This window comes from Arachis hypogaea, chromosome 3, assembly GCF_003086295.3.
Source record: "Arachis hypogaea cultivar Tifrunner chromosome 3, arahy.Tifrunner.gnm2.J5K5, whole genome shotgun sequence".
Classification (NCBI taxonomy): domain Eukaryota; kingdom Viridiplantae; phylum Streptophyta; class Magnoliopsida; order Fabales; family Fabaceae; genus Arachis; species Arachis hypogaea.
Window position 1 is genome coordinate 9418517 of NC_092038.1, and position 17503 is coordinate 9436019.

Below are 17503 nucleotides of genomic sequence, written 5' to 3' on the forward strand. Positions count from 1 at the left end.
ATATTTATAAAAAAATGAACTAAAATATTTTAAAATGAATTTTATATGTATTCACTAAATGTTGTCAAAATAATAATAATAATAATACTAATAATAATAATAATAATAATAATAATAATAAATTGAACTATATTTAAAATATTCTATTAAAAAAAATCAAGAATTATTTAAAAGATATATATTATTTATAAAGATATAAGAAAAACTCAAGATAATTATTAAAAAAATATAATATAATATATTATAATTATTTATAAATTTATCATAACTAATCATTAAATATTAATAAAATTTAATTTTTAATACATAATATTTTTTAAAAATGTCATCAGTAACTGACACCAAAATACGTCATGGCACTAAATTTGAATCTAAAACTTATGTTCATGAATAATAAAATGAAACACTATATATAACATTTACAAAAATATAAGAAAGAAGCGTGTTCTAAAAGAATATAAAATAAAATAGTAAAATTATTGATTCATGAAAATATAAGAAAGAATAACGATCATTATTAAAAATACATGAAATAAAATATTATAATTATTAACAAATCTGAAATTAATCATTAAATGTTAATTTGTCAAATATATTTCTAAAAATAGATGTATATATTCAAACTGGCAATAAAATATTGGAATAAATTAATTTCAATAATCCAGATCATCCATATTGAATCACCAAAAAATAAAATATAATGCGGAAGCGTATCTTTACTCATAAGAGTCAGAAATTGATGGAAGAATTTGGATCTTGTGGTTCTTTCGATCTTTCTCAATCAAAGCCTTCTGTATTCCTAGGCAACTGAACTGCAACTCTTTTGATGGGGAAAGAGCAACAAAGGCGGCTTTGGTATATTGGGGACCGAAACCCTGGAGGTCTATTTATATTTGGCATGACACCCATTAAACCCTAAATCCCAAATAAAATAGTATCTAAAGCCCAAAAGATAATATATCTAAAATCCAAAAGATAATTATCTAAGGAACAAAAGATAATATCCGGTTTTATTCTCATTTAATTCCAAATCAAAAGTAACAATGACTTATTCAATTAACATTTATAACAATAAATGAGATCATCATTATATAAGTCATTTAATTTGAAATAGCATCATTTGTGATTATAATTGATATATGTATTGCGCACAAATAAGTTAGGAAATTAAATAATTTCCTAACAATCTCCCACTTGGGCTATACATATATTCTTTCTTGACATAATCACATTTTATAAACTTTATGCGCGCATCTGAATGCTATTTCTTTCATTACTTTTAACAATCTGGTCCGTCTCATACATTAGATATGGAACTACCGCAACTTTTATCACATTAAATGCCGTGACTAAACCACACCAATCACCATCCTAATATACTTAACGACATAGATCAAATTTGGATGAGTAATATGGAAATTACATGCCAAGTGATCTCATGCATGTCTATTTCCAGCTGGTCCAACTTTATTGAGATCAAACACAATACAAATATTGCAAAATGAACATTTCATATAACATGAAATAAACCATCAACTTAATTCTGCAAAAAAATAACTCAATATCTGTCATAGGACATATAGCATGAAATAAATTCCCACTAAACCAAGGCATCATAAATATTGACACCCATCCGAGCAGTGTGCTCATGAAAAACTTTAGGGTTCAATCCCTTGGTAATGGGTCTGCTAGCATATACTCTGTTTCCATATGTCCTATGGAAATCTGTTTTTCTTAAACTTTCTCCTTGACAACTAAGAAACTTGATGTCTATATGCTTCGATTTTGTCAAGCTCTTATTGTTATTGGAGTATAGTACTTACTGACTTATTGTCACAAAATATCTTTAATGGCCCTTTCAATGTCATCTACTATATGAAGCTTAGTGACAGAGTTTCGCAACCATATGCCATGAAATCGGAATCAGAGTACCTAATGATCTCCAAATTTTCTGATCTCCGATAAATAAGCATGTAATCCTTTGTTCTCTTTAGATAACGCATTATGCGTTTAATAGCTATCCAATGATCCATGCCTGGATTGCTCAAGTATTTACCCAACACTCCCACTATAAATGATATATCGGGACTTGTGCAGACTTGAGCATACATTAAGCTCCCAAGTGCTGATGCATAAGATTTATCATGCATTGCTGTCCTCTCAAGATCATTTTTAAGGCATTGTTTGAGACTGAACTTGTCTCCTTTAGTTACCGGTGTGTCCATTGGTTTACATCTTTCCATGCCATGTCTACTTAAAATCTTTTCGATATAGTTCTTTTGTGATCATCCAAGAATACCTTGAGAGCGATCTCTTAGTATCTCGATTCCTAATACAAAAGAGACATCACCAAAATCTTTCATTTCGAATTTGTTCGATAGAAATTTCTTAGTTTCATGTAACAAGCCTATATCGTTACTGGCAAGTAGAATCTCATCAACATGTAAGACCAAAAAGATGTATTTACTCCCACTGAACTAGCGGTATACACATTTATCTATAATATTTACCTCAAAACCATATGAGGTAATAACTTGATGAAACTCGTGATACCATTAACGGGAAGTTTGTTTGAGATCATAGATAGATTTTCTCTTTTCTCTATTGGATCTCCTTACTGACACTTCTTGAGGTTGTTGAGCTTGCTGTATGGATTGGGATTGAGGAGGATTCTCATTATTTTACTGTGCTGTAGCAGTATCTTGAGCAGCAACGATATTCTCATTGTTCTCTTGTACTGTAACTGGATCTACAGTAGGATTCTCATTGTGCTCTTGTACTATAACTGTGTCTTTGAACAATAATAGGTACAAAGACCTGATCATTGTCAGTTACAGAATCCTCATCAAAAGCAACATTCCTAACATTTCCTTCCCCCCAAACTCAACATCCTCAAGAAATCTCGCATTTTCCGTTTCAAAAATAGACCTTAATATAGGATTGTAAAACTTGTACCCCCGTGAGCGCTCGCGTAACCAACAAAGTAGCAACTAATTGTCCTTAAGTCCAATTTTCTTTCATGCGGCCTATTAGGTCGCGCTCAGCTGGACATCCCCAAATATGCAGATGCTTTATACTGGGCCTTTTTCCAGTCTAAATTTCATATGGGGTTTTGTTAACTGCTTTGCTTGGCACCCTATTAAGGATGTACACTGCGGTCTTTAATGCTTCTCCCCAGAATGATTCAGGCAAGGAAGAATGACTAATCATACTTCTCACCATGTCCTTAAGAGTTCGGTTCCTTCGCTCTGCAACACCATTCATGCTAGGTTTGCCTGGCATGGTGTATTGCGGAACAATACCACACTCCTCTAGGAAAAGAGCAAAAGGCCCGGGACGTTGCTCACCTGAACCGTCATATCTTCCATAGTATTCATCACCACGATCAGATTTGACAGCTTTAATTTTCTTTCCAAGTTGAAGTTCAACTTCAGCTTTGAAAGACTTGAAAACATCCAAGGCTTGGGACTTTTCATGAATTAAATATAGATACCCGTAATGAGAGTAATCATCTATGAACGTAATAAAGTACCGTTGTCCATTCCAAGAGACAGTAGGGAATGTGCCATATATATTGGTATGTATCAGTTCTAAGACATCTTTAGCTCTCTCGGAACCTAATTTCCTTTTGTTTGTCCTTTTCCCCTTTATGCACTCAATGCAGACTTCAAAATCTGCCAAATTTAGGGGTCCAAGAATTCCATCCGATACGAGCCTCTGAATTCTCTGTTTAGAGATGTGACCTAAGCGTTTGTGCCATAATGATGCCGAATTCTCATTTAGTTTTCGTTTTGTACCCGTTTGCAGTATTTCATTATTATAGGAATTTAAGTCAAGCCTATATAGATTATCCACCAAATGACCAGAGCAAATATTATTCGAATTATAAAAGAGACTGACTTTATTGTCTCCGAACGAACAAAAATAACCTGATTTGTCCAAACGAGAAATAGAAACCAAATTTCGTCTAAATGACGGTACATAAAATGTCTCTAATAAATCCAAGTAAAATCCACTCGTGGAACATAATCTAAAGGTTCCTATAGCTTCAACTGCAACTATATTGTCGTCTGCCACATAGATGTATCTTTCAGCATCATTTGGCGGTCAGCTCCACAGGCAACCTTGCATAGTAACACTTACATGAGTAGTAGCAACAGAATCTACCCACCAAGTATCAACAGGTGCATAACTTAAACTAGCCTCAGAACAAACAAAAATAAGAATTATACCCTTCTTTACACGCCAGGTGGCATATTTGGTACAATCCTTCTTCATGTGTCCCCACCTTCTTACAGAAGAAACAAGTTGAAACTTGATCTTGTTTCTTAGCCTTTTTCTGCTGAGAAGGCACATCCGCAGTAGTATCACGCTTTCTTTTATACTGAGAAGATGAAGCCATGTGAGCACTTTCAGTCTTATCTTGCTGTAGCCTCTCTTCTTCTTGCACACAGTGAGATATAAGCTCATTTAAGGACCAAGTGTCCTTCAGAGTGTTATAACTCACTTTGAATTTCCCAAAGTGTGCAGGAAGGGAAATCAAAATGAAATGCACGAGTAAATCTTCAGACAACTCTAACTTTAGTAATTTCAATTTTGAAGCAAGATGAGACATTTCCATAATGTACTCCCTTATGTTCCCTATACCTTTATACCTCATGGAGACAAGTTTGCTCAAGAGACTACTTGCCTCCGCCTTTTCATTCTTAGTAAAGAATTTTTTCAACATCCTTTAGGAACTGTTTGGCATCTTTATCCTCAGTAATTAAGCCCCGAAACGCCTCAGGAATTGAGCGTTTCATGATCAGAATGCTCATTCGATTGGATCTCTCCCACTTTTCTATTTTAACCTCATTGAGGTTTTCCGGAGTAGAAGTGGGTTTCTCCTCTCGAAGAGCTATATCTAGATCCATACAACCAAGGACAATCTCCACGGTATCCTTCCAAACTTTAAAGTTTGAACCATTCAGCATAGGAATACTGCTAATTTGTGCAGAAACATTGGTAGCCAAAGCCATAGTTTCTGGATTAGAACAAAAAGAACATGCAGTAAACATTAGTTAAATAATGGGAAAAAATCCATATTGAGATATCTAGAGCAACATTAATTTTCAATCTTTGGATAGAAAAATTAACTGTAAGTGATACTCTCATCGCAGTAATCAAATATTGTCAAAATTCCTGTCACACATTAAGCCTTTCTTTGGACCGACTTAATGCGCACATGGAAACTTAAACTTTGCAACTTATTTATTATCGCATATATTTTCTATTAATTGGCCAAACAATAACCTTCCTTTGGGCCGATTATTGACCGCATAATTAATAGAAAATAAACAAAAGTGTGCAATGCTTATTATTTGGCCAAACAACAAACTTCTTTTGGGCCGATTGTTGTCCGCATAAATAATAAACATTACTTTATTCTTAATTAGTTACCCAAACATGTATTTACTATCAATATGTGTATGTAATTCACCCAAATGTAGACCTTCCTTTGGGCCGACCAATATTCGCATGAATTATATAACACCATATTTCTTATGTTTTGAATAAATTAATTTTTACAAAAGAGACTATTTTGACAGTATAATATTCAATCAATTTATTCTAAAACCAAATTTTTATAAAATTGATGAGTACAATAATCCTTATATCCCAAAGAGGATAATCAATTAATTTTTGTACCAAATTAATGGCGCACACAATTAAAATTAAAACAATCATATTAATACTCTACTAATATTTAAAATAAATCAATTATTATATTATCAAAAATTGGACACGATGACATATATATTTTAAAACCAAATGCCAAGAGTTCATATGCGGTCATAATGAATATAAATATTATGAATGCCATATAAAAAAAAATAACCAAAATATGCTTGTTATAAGCACGCAGTAGTGTATATATATGACGTTACACGTATATATATAAGGTGGCTTCTGTGGTGGCCAAGGTATTTGGGTGGACAAGGTGGCTAATAAATATGTAGCCAATTGAAACGTGACACATGGAATGAATGTTGACTAACTCCCAAATGAATTTGACCATAGAAATAATTAGTTTGGTTAATGAGCCATGGTAAATGTGAGTAAACACCGGTAAGTAGAAAATGTAATGGATTAGTAATTGTAGTTTGTGAGGTCATTTATTCAAATTTCAAAATACTTGAAACAGGGGGAATTGAAATAGATATCAATAAGAAAAATTAAAAAAGCTCTCAAATTTTAGAATTGAATGAGCAGACCTTCAAGCAAGTTAGAGAAGTTAGGGTTCATCTTGAAGCTGTGCAAACGGTTGCGGGAGGTGGCCGCATGCCATCCCAAAGAGGTGATTGGAATCTATGTCGACGATTCAGCGGGGAACAGCAGAAGAATAGTGGAACGGTAGGGTTCGCGCCATCGTTGCCTCTCCTCTGTCTCTTTTGAAGTGCCCCTTCGATCTCTCTCAAGGGTGAAACCCCTGAACTCTGGAGGCTGGTTCTGGATCTCTGACTCGCTTGGTGTCCCTTGTGTCTGCTAGGTTGCGTCCTTGCTCTTCGGAAACGCTGAATTTGGCTCCTGTTCGTTCTTACTCTGTGCTCTTACATTGGTGAGTATAATTTTTTAGCTTTGTTCTATATCGGAGGACTATGCAATTATGCTGAATTTGTTGAGATGGTTGTTAATCTGTTGTGTTAGGCATAGGATATACTGGTTTTGTTTCCCAAAAAAATGCACAGAGTAGCTTAAATTAAATTTCTGAAAGTAAGTTAATACCTCTATTATGATGCTTAGGAACAAGATTAACCCTGTAATCGACCACCCGAAAAATTGTTTATTAGGGGCTCCTTGTGATTGGAACAAAAGCAGATCCTTATGACTTTACCAAGAACAGTAAACTTAATAGAATATTTAACCGTTGTCATAGTCTTGAGGTCCCCATGCTGTAAAATCAAATCACCAAACTTATGCTTCTGAAAACAAAACTATGTGCGTTTAGTATAAATGATTTTGGTTAAACTGAATTTGATATATTCTTTTAGCAATTCTCTTCTGGGCAACCTTAACCCAAAAATTAAAAAATTGTCTTTGTAATGTTAGAAACCAATGAATCAACCAATTTATTTAGACCATACACTGTGATAAACTATTGACTGATGACTATGGACTTCGCTTAATGCTAATTTAAGTAGCAATTTTCTCCATTTAAGTTAATTCCATAAGCGACAATGTGTACGACATGCTTTGTTCCTCAATGGATTTTTTTTTTTAAATCCAGGGATGTCTGATAGTGAGTCGGATTTGGATGATAGCAGCACGTCAGAGTTGTCAGGTCATTGGACTGATGGCTGGAGCACCGATTCAGGAGATGGGGATGACTTGAACGGGTTGGAGGAACCTTTGACTGATGAAGGGGATAGTGGCCATTCTGACAGTGAATACGATGGCAGGGATGGTGGTGGAAGCTATATGCATGCTGCTGCAGAGGATCATGCAAACTCCGAGAATGTCATGGGTAAACAATTCAGTTGTCTAGACCCTGTGATTGCTTCCGTGTTGTTATCTGCAGAATTTAATGGGATTGGAGATGCGTATGCAAGTTATGTCGCGAGGGTATTAATTCATCACTTAAGAAATTTATCAAGTCTGGGAATTGTTTAGTTGAGTTGGTCGAGAACCTGGATCGAGTAGTTAAGGATTACCGGAATAACGAGTTCATTGCAGATTACAAGACTCTTTACTCAAATCCGGTGTTGACAACGGGTCTTGAAGCATTGGAAAGATCTGTGAGCAAGTTCTACACGAGGGAAATATTCTATGAGGTGAAAAAACAGATTGAGGGAGTTGGGGCATTGTTAGTGTTGCACAGGGACAGTATCGGTGGCACGGAGAAGTTCATGTTCCGAAAGTATCGAAAGCCCCATCATGTATACTCTGTTTTCGTAGATAGAAGTTGTGATAAGTATGAAGTACCAGAGCCATGCAGGGTATTGTATATTTTTTATTTCTGTTATGCTTAATCAGATTATAGTTTAAACTCTATCCTATGTTCATGTGTAATGACTTTTAAACATGGTACGAAATTTGTAGTTCAATAATTATTTATTGTAGCTAACTTATACTATTTAAGATGTATACAGTGGTCGTGGCTAACAAAACTTATACACAGGCATAGTATTCTAAGCTAATTCACATTTCTTATGATGCACCTACCGAAGTAAATTTAATTTAAAAAGTAAAGAAATAAAATGAAGTTTACAGAAACTAAAATATTTTTTAGAATTAATTTTGTTAGTGAAGTAAAAATGTAACGTATTAAATTAGATTTTGAAGGATTGGCATACATGAGGTTTATATTTTTAAATCAACAAACAGGCTTTTCGTGTAAATAAGGCAGGTTAAAAAAGTTTGCATGCGATATTAATGAATTTAGGTTCTCTAAATTTTAGATTTTATTTTAGAGTATAAAGCATGATCTTACACTATTAAAAAAAAATTAAAATAATATATATATATATTATTATTTCCTGTTGAATTGTGCAGTGTTAATTTATAATATATTAAAGTATAATGTTCTCATAGATAAGAAAATATGATTTAATATTATTCTTTTCTAAAAATCATATCTGTGCAAACAATAATAGTATTAGAAAATAAGGAGGTTTTTTCGTTGGGAAAAGAATAACCTGGACGTGAAGAATCGGGTTATAAATTCAAATAATAATAATAATAAAAAGATTGGTTCACAAATAAAGCAGACCTACAGTTGAGAGGAATTTGAAAAAAAGTATAAAAAATTTTTTATTACAAGAAAGCACCAATGCCGCGTCATGCGAGAGGGGATTCGCTTGGTCTCATCGCTGTGTCGTCTTTCCCGACAAGTTGGTGTGGACACAGTGCTGCTGGTTGAGGAGATCTTAGAGAAGAGCAAAACAGAGAGATTCACAGAGGATAGAGACCTCGCCTCGCCGTCGTCGTTGCTGTCGTCACCGCAGTTAATCGCCTCTCCAGATCTAGTCGCAACGTCCAAGTCTCTGAGAATGTTCCATTACGAAGTGGGGTGTAGGTGGAGGCCACTATCAGAATTCTTTGCTGCCATTTTTCAGTACTTGAAATCTAATGGAGATATGGAGGAGACAGAGGATTCGATAAGGGTACTCAGCAGCAAGAAGATTGTCTCCCTTCGACTTCATAACAAGATGATGAGTTGAATTAAGGATGTGAAATCAAATGTGCCTGCAATTGATGTGCTGGGAGGCGATTCACATAAATAACTCGGTGAAATTTTACAGCCAAAGGAAGATGGGAACACGAACTACCCTGACTTCAAGCCCGAATGTGTTGGAGTGTTCGAGGTCATCTCAATTGACCCAGTCACAATACTGCAGGTCCGACGTCGCGACGAATCTGGAAGCTGATCAATCTTGCTATTCTTTTTTTTATTAATCAGAGTGGTATTTTGTGGATTGTGTTGGTATATAACTTTTTAGGAATTTCGTTACCTGATGCACTGATTCTATTCAACCAAGACACTATGGTTTTTGAGAATAAAATGTTATCTTCCAAAATAATACTAAATAAAAAAATATTGAGAATATTAAATAATAGTATGCCATCCAATGAAAGAATATAATTAAAAATAATAATTCTAGAAATGTAACTGGTTCAATGATCAGTTCAGTTTCAACAACTATGACACAGAGACAGCAACAAAATATGTTCTTACGAAGATTCCACGACAGCATCTAGAGAGTCTACAGAGAACATCAACTTCTTCAACGTTCGTGGAACTTTTATATGTTACTATTGGAGGAAGAAGATCTACGTTGGAGTGGGTTGGAACCAAATCGAAAGTATAGGTCTGTTGGGAATGGGTCGAATTCTACAAGTTTAGTCTGTTTTTGTGAACCTTAACCCAAATCCAAAAAAAGGACAGGTCAGTCATTAAACTAATAAATTAGATTGCTTCATGTATTTCAACTATTTTATCTTTTAGAAAAAAATAAAAGTTTTATTTTCTTTATAATTTTAATTGTTTTTTTGTTTTACTATCTTCAGAATGTATAAAAAATAGGACAATAAATAATTATATTTTATAATTTTAATTCTTGCATTAAAAAAATTAGTCTTCACTTTAATTATCTACAATGTGAATGCTTTTTTTTTCTCTAAATCATCAAAAGGATACACGATTAATATAAGTTACTTAAAATACCTTTATGTCATCTGATAAAAATAATAGGCAAATAATTTTTTTCTAACACAATAGAGTTATTTTAAATAAATAAATTTATAGTAAATCGTAAAGTAAACGAGATAACGGATCAAAGGAGTTTATTAAGTTGAAAACAATATGCCATCTAAATTGTAACGAGAGAAAAAATTATGTTTTACATTTTAATTCTTAAGTTATAACAATAATAATAAAATAGAATATAAATTTTAAAATTATAATAATAATAATAATAATAACAATTGAGTTTATTTTTTTGGGGCTTCTTCCAACTGAATCTAGTTTTTTGCTCTCTACCATTTGTTTCATTTAGCTTTGTTTTTTATTTAACGGTGAACATTCCAACGGCCCATCCTTTTTGGGTTTTGGCTGATTGTTTCTCTGCAGTCCATCTCAACCCATTCTTTTTTATCTTGAAATTACTTAAATGCCCTAGCGGTAAACCCAAAATAATAACCGTGCTCAACTTTAAACTTGCTTTCACAACCCATTCAGCAACTCATTCCAATAAACCACGTGTCTCAAGGTTATTGGAAGGTCAACCAAAACTCATTCTTGGTCACTCTTGGTCACCTAATACATTGCCACCACAGAGTTGCCCTATATATAAATCTTGCAATCCAGGGCGTTTGCATTCAAAAATAATCTTTGCACTTGTGGATCAATACCAATATAAACACATACACATATAACAAAATAATATAACGACGACTTTGGTATATTGGGACCGAAACCGTGAAGGTCTATTTATATTTGGCATGGCACTCATTAAACCCTAAAGTCCAAATAAAATATTATCTAAAGCCCAAAAGATAATATATCTAAAATCCAAAAGATAATTATCTAAAGAACAAAAGATAATATTCGATTTTATTCTCATTTAATTCCAAATCAAAAGTAACAATGACTTATTCAATTAACATTTATAACAATAAATGAAATCATCATTATATAAGTCATTTAATTTGAAATAGCATAATTTGTGATTATAATTAATATATGTATTATCCACAAATAATTTAGAAAATCAAATAATTTCCTAACACAAAATACTTACGTTTGTATGTTTAGTATCAAAATATAACCTATTATAGAATTAGAATTATTAATAATTAATATGATGATTCACTCACTAAAATATAAGAAAGAATCATAATAATAATTATTAAAAAGATATGAAATAGAATATTAAAATTATTGACAAATCTCAATATAAATAATCATTAAATGTTATTTTGTATATAATTGATTTCATAATACTTTTTTAAAAAAGAGTTGAAAAGAAAAATTTATGCAAATGGTCACCAGAGATCAGAATACGTTTTGGTGCTATAATACAATCTGTTTTAAAATAATATAATGATGATTGACAAATTTTATCATAATTAATCATTAAATATTAACAAATCTAATTATTTTAGTACATAATATTTTTCAAAAATAGCATTAACATATAGACGAGCACCAGAGTGCACCATAATAATATAATAAAAGAAAGAATCGTGATAATTTTAAAAAAGATATAAAAAATAGGACAATTTACGTTTTTAAATTGTTTGAACTCCAATTTTACGTAAATACATTGTTTCAAAAACGGATACGTAAATACATTGTTTCACTATTTTATATAAACCGCTACTGCCAGTAGTGGTTTACAATTGCACAGAAACCGCTAGTACCAGCCGCGGATTATGTGTATTTTTGGTTGGTCATAAACCGCTGCTGCCAGCAGCGGTTTATGTAGGTTGGTGTGCGTGCGTAAACCGCTGGTGCCTATAGCGGTTTACGTTTAGTATGTGTCACTGGGCTCCGTATATAAACCATGGAGGGGCCAAATGTAGAGAGGTATTTATTCACAAATGGATGGGGAGGATAATATTAAAAAAATACAATACTCAAAGTATTAAATTATATAAATCAAGACTATTTTTTTTATTCTCATCTCTTTTACAATTTATAAATAATAAAATAGTTTATTTTTAGCTAAAATTTCACTAAATCATATATTTTTCTCTTTAACAATCACTTCATTCTCTTTTATTTATATCAACCATACAAGAGATACTAGGAGAGTTTGAAACATGGGTTGTGTTCTTCGCTACTGATTTGATTTACATTTGAGGTTCTAGCTAAACGATTTTTTTTATTTGTGTAACTTTCTTGTTTTATGCCAAAAAATAAAAATTATTTGTATTTTATAGTTGATTGATTGGATAAATAATATTGATAACATCATAATTTTGATGAATAAAATAAAAAATATAATTATGCATGTAATAATTTTTTATTTGTATTTATTATTAAAATGAAACTAAATAACAAATCAAAGAGGGAGTATTCACAGAGTACTAAAATATATAAACTAAGACTAATTTTTTTTATCTTCATCCCTTCTAAAATTCATGAATGATAAAATAATTTTTTTAGTAAAAAATAGTAAATTTTTTTAACAGAAGAAAGTTATGGCACCATGAACTCTGATATCATGAAAGGTATCAGATCATAGAGGGTGATCTTGAAGAAGAGTCAAAATAGAAGTTGAAAGAAAGAAAGAAATAACAGAGAAGGCAAGAGGGAGAAGAAATTTCATTGAATGAATGAGTGGAATTACAAAAGCTACCTTGTAAAGTGAGGAGGAGGATTATTTATAAGCAATGAAACTAGGAGTGAGTTGAGCAAGGAAGCTTCCAACATCTTCTAGCATTTATAGCTAACTAACTAACTAAAAAAGGAAGAGTGAAGACTAAGAGCACTAACTGCCTAACAAAATTGATAGCAAACACATGCCTTCTAACAGAATCAATCAGCAAGCACATAAGGCACAATACTCATTCTAAACGTGCTTAATTCTAACCATGCCATAACTCTTATCATTGATTAAAAAATTAAAGTTAAATAATCCCTAATTAATTTTTTTTAATAAATCATTAAAAGAATTTCTCTAAATCGTCAACTACTTTAATTACGTTTAATCCCTTTTCAATGACATATACAACAACAACAACAACAACAACAAAGCCTTGTCCCACTAAGTGGGGTCGGCTACATGAATCAAACGACGCCATTGTGCTCTGTCATGTATCATGTCTACAGAGAGACCGTTTACATGTAGATCTCGTTTGACCACCTCATGGATGGTCTTCTTAGGTCTTCCTCTGCCTTTCGCCCTTTGTCCATCTTCCATCTCATCCACCCTCCTGACTGGATGTTCTATCGGTCTTCTTCTCACATGTCCAAACCACCTGAGACGCGATTCAACCATCTTTTCCACAATGGGTGCTACTCCAACTCTCTCCCTTATATCTTCATTCCTTATTTTATCCAATCGCGTGTGACCACTCATCCATCTCAACATCTTCATCTCTGCCACACTCAGCTTATGTTCGTGCTCTCCTTTAGCCGCCCAACACTCCGTACCATACAGCATAGCCGGTCTTATAGCGGTGCGATAGAATTTACCTTTAAGTTTTAAAGGCACTTTTTTGTCGCATATAAAACCAGATGCACTCCGCCATTTTGACCAACCTGCTTGGATCCTATGATTTACATCATGTTCAATCTCTCCATTATCCTGTATGATGCACCCAAGATACTTAAAACTTTTAACTTTTCGTAAGGTGTTCTCTCCAATTTTCACCTCTATATTGGAGTTTTCCCTTCTCAGACTGAACTTACATTCCATATATTCCGTCTTACTACGGCTTATGCATAGACCATACACTTCTAGAGCTTCTCTCCATAACTCCAACTTCTTATTTAGGTCTTCCCTTGACTCTTCCATAAGGACGATATCATCGGCAAAAAGCATGCACCATGGCACAGGCTCTTGGATGTGCTCTGTGAGTACTTCCAAGACTAATGTGAAAAGGTATGGACTTAAGGATGATCCCTGGTGTAATCCTATACCAATAGGGAATTCCTCTGTCACACCACCTTGAGTCTTCACACTAGTTGTGGCCCCATCATACATGTCTTTAATTGCCCGAATATATGCGATCCTTACTCTCCTCTTTTCTAAAACCTTCCATAAGACCTCCCTTGGTACCCTATCATACGCTTTTTCCAAATCAATAAACACCATGTGTAGATCCCTTTTATTACTACGATACCTCTCCATCATCCTTCTTAATAGGTATATCGCTTCAGTGGTAGATCTGCCTGGCATAAATCCAAATTGGTTCTCTGTTACTTGTGTCTCTTTTCTCAACTTCCGTTCTATCACCCTTTCCCATAACTTCATAGTATGACTCATAAGCTTAATCCCTCTATAATTTCCGCAACTTTGTATATCCCCCTTATTCTTGTAGATGGGTACCAAGGTGCTCTTTCTCCACTCATCAGGCATCTTCTTTGACCTTAAAATCTCATTAAAAAGCTTGGTTAACCAGTTGATGCCTTTTCCTCCAAGACCCTTCCAAACCTCAATCGGGATATTATCAGGTCCTACTGCCCTGCCATTTTTCATCTGCTTTAGAGCCTCTTTTACCTCAAAGTCTCGAATCCTTCGATAGTAGTCAAAGTTTTGATCTTCTTCCCTTGTGCATAATCGACCAAGGCTCGGAAGAGTCTTCTGTCCCTCATTAAATAACTCGTAGAAATAGCTCTTCCACCTTTCATTAATCTTCTCCTCTTGAGCCAACACCTCTCCATCCTTATCCTTTATGCACTTAACCTGATCCAAATCTCTCGTTCTTCTTTCCCGGCTCTTTGCAATTCTATATATACCTTTTTCTCCTTCTTTCGTATCCAAAGACTGGTAGAGACCCTCATATGCTCTTGTTCTTGCTTCACTTACAGCCACTTTTTTCTCTTTCTTAGCCGCCTTATATTTTTTCCAGTTATCTGCATTGCGGCATAAAGACCACTCTTTAAAGCATTCTCTTTTTATCTTTATCTTTTCTTGTATACTCGCATTCCACCACCAGGACTCCTTGTCTCTTGGTCCTATTCCTTTAGATTCACCAAAACTTTCTTTTGCTGTTCTTCTAATAACTTCTGCCATCTCCCTCCACATCTCTTTCGCGCTTCCATTCCCATCCCACCTTGCCTCTTCTCCTACCCGTCTTAGGAAGCTTCTTTGTTCCTCACCTTTCATCCGCCACCACCTCGTCCTTGGGTTCTTCGTATGATGTCTTTTCCTCAACTTTTGCTCAACGCGAAAATCCATGACGAGCACCCTATGTTGTGTTGTCAAACTCTCTCCCGGGATAATTTTACAGTTAATGCAAAATTTCCGGTCGACTCTCCTCAACAAGAAGAAGTCGATTTGAGAGCTTGTCATGCCACTCTTATAGGTTATAAGATGTTCGTCTCTCTTTTTAAAACATGTATTTGCGATGAGAAGATCAAAAGTTGAGGAAAAGTCCAAAATAGTTTTACCCTCGGCATTGATCACCCCGAAACCATGGCCTCCGTGAATACTCCCATATCCAGTCACTTCTCTCCCAACATGGCCATTTAAATCTCCTCCTAAGAAAATCTTATCTCCCAAAGATATGCCTTGAACTAAACTCTCTAGATCCTCCCAAAACCTTATCTTGTATTGTTCGTCCGAACCCACTTGCGGTGCATAGGCGCTAATCACATGAAAAGCACCTCCCTCCACCACAAGTTTGATAGAGATGATCCGATCTCCCACCCTCTTGACATCAACTACGTCCTTCTTCCACTGCTTATCCACAATTATTCCAACTCCGTTCCTATTCTTCACCTTTCCTGTATACCAAAGTTTGAAACCAGAAGAATCCAACTCCCTAGCCTTTGCACCAACCCATTTCGTTTCTTGTAGGCACATAATGTTAATCTTCCTCCTTGTCATGGTATCCACCACCTCCATGGACTTTTCTGTTAGAGTGCCTATGTTCCATGTCCCAAATCTCAACCTTTTGTCGCTTCGACCTTTACCTTTTCCTTTGTGAACTAGCTTATTTACCCTCGTCCGTTCACGAAAACGCGAGAACCCTTGCTCATTTAACACTACATCCGGGCACCGATGCAGCGGCTCTTGCTTTGACACCGTACTCGAGCCATACGGCGCGTTACTTCCGGGTAACGACCTAGCTTTAGCGCAATAATGTCTTTGATTCATGTCATGGGGGGTTCGGCTATATTTTTACGTTGGTTGCCGAAGACCTAACACAACCCTCCTCCTTTATCCGGGCTTGGGACCGGCTATGTACCGCAAGTGTAACATAGGCGGAGTTTCAATGACATATAACAAATCTAATTAAACAATAATTTTTTTTATAGGTCTACTTACACAATAATGATGAAAAGCATTTGTCTAAATCGTCAACCATTTAAGATAATAATTCAAAAATTAAGAAATGACCTAATAGTTAATAGATCTCATTATTAAAAAAAAAAAGCCTCATCCTATTAACTCCAATGAATTTTTTTATTTGATTTGCTATTTTTAGTGAAGAAATTCACTATTTTTTACTAAAAATAAATTATTTTATCATTCATGAGTTTTAGAAGGGATGAATATAAAAAAATTAGTCTTAATTTATATATTTTAGTACTCTATCAATACTCACTATTTGATTTGCTATTTAGTCTCATTTTAATAATAAATACAAATAAAAAATTATTACATGCATATTTATATTTTTTATTTTATTCATCAAAATTATGATGTTATCACTATTATTTATCCAATCAATCAACTATAAAATACAAATAATTTTTATTTTTTGGCATAAAACAATAAAGTTGTACAAATAAAAAAAATTCGTTTAGCTAGAACCTCAAATGTAAATCAGCAGCAAAAAACACAACCCATGTTTTAAACTCTCCTGGTATTTCTTGTATGGTTGATATAAATAAAAGAGAATGAAGTAATTGTTAAAGAGAAAAATATATGATTTAGTGAACTTTTGACTAAAAATAAACTATTTTATTATTTATAAATTGTAAAAGAGATGAGAATAAAAAAATAGTCTTGATTTATATAATTTAATACTTTGAGTATTGTATTTTTTTAATACTATCCTCCCCATCCATTTGTGAATAAAACTCTACCTCTCTACATTTGACCCCTCCATGGTTTATATAGGGAGCCTATTGACACATACTAAATGTAAACCGCTATAGGCACCAGCGGTTTACGCACGCACACCAACCTACATAAACCGCTGCTGGCAGAAGCGGTTTATGACCAACCAAAAATACATATAATCTGCGGCTGGTATTAGCGGTTTCTGTGCAATTGTAAACCGCTACTGGCAGTAGCGGTTTATATAAAATAGTGAAACAATGTATTTACGTATCCGTTTTTGA